Below are 717 nucleotides of genomic sequence, written 5' to 3' on the forward strand. Positions count from 1 at the left end.
AAATAATATTAACTTTTTTTTTCTATCATTACACTATTAAATTTTACTTTATATAATGTATCTATTATAATAGTATATGAGTTTAAACTTTATTGGACGGGCCAAGGTCACTACTTGCCGCGGCCCCCTTCAATTTGTCCCTCATTACAACATACAAGGACACAATCACATAGCGATGAAATTAAAAGAGGAAAGGATGTCGTGACCAGAGACAATATAAGACAACGAAGGGTAACGACATGATGAGCATTAAGGAGGAGTGGCGAAGGGTATGATTGTGACGCTATGGGAGATTGAAATTTGCAAGTTCTGACATTTTGGGGGGTGATTAGGGAGTAGGATGACGCAGTGTTAGTATTATGGAGAGAATGGAAGACACTTTTAAAATTAGAATTAGGTTTTTCAATATATATATATATATAAAGGAGTATTAGGAGGACAATAAATTTTGTGATTTGTAGCTATCAATTAGTCATCATTAGTGTTTTTAATGGTGTGAGATTACATCTAATAGTGTAGAATTACTCACTTTTCTTTTGCTGGTGTTTGTGTGACTAAAAAAGGCTACTCTCCTAGAATTTTTTATGTGTGTATGTGTGTGTGAAATGATTAAAAAAATTATATTAGATATAAATTATTATGAATATTTAAGTAAATTTAATAATTCGGGGGTTAATAGAGACAAGCAAAAATTTTCGCTCAAATTCCGACATTTGC

This window comes from Arachis ipaensis, chromosome B03 (assembly GCF_000816755.2).
Source record: "Arachis ipaensis cultivar K30076 chromosome B03, Araip1.1, whole genome shotgun sequence".
In the NCBI taxonomy this organism is placed as follows: Eukaryota; Viridiplantae; Streptophyta; class Magnoliopsida; order Fabales; family Fabaceae; genus Arachis; species Arachis ipaensis.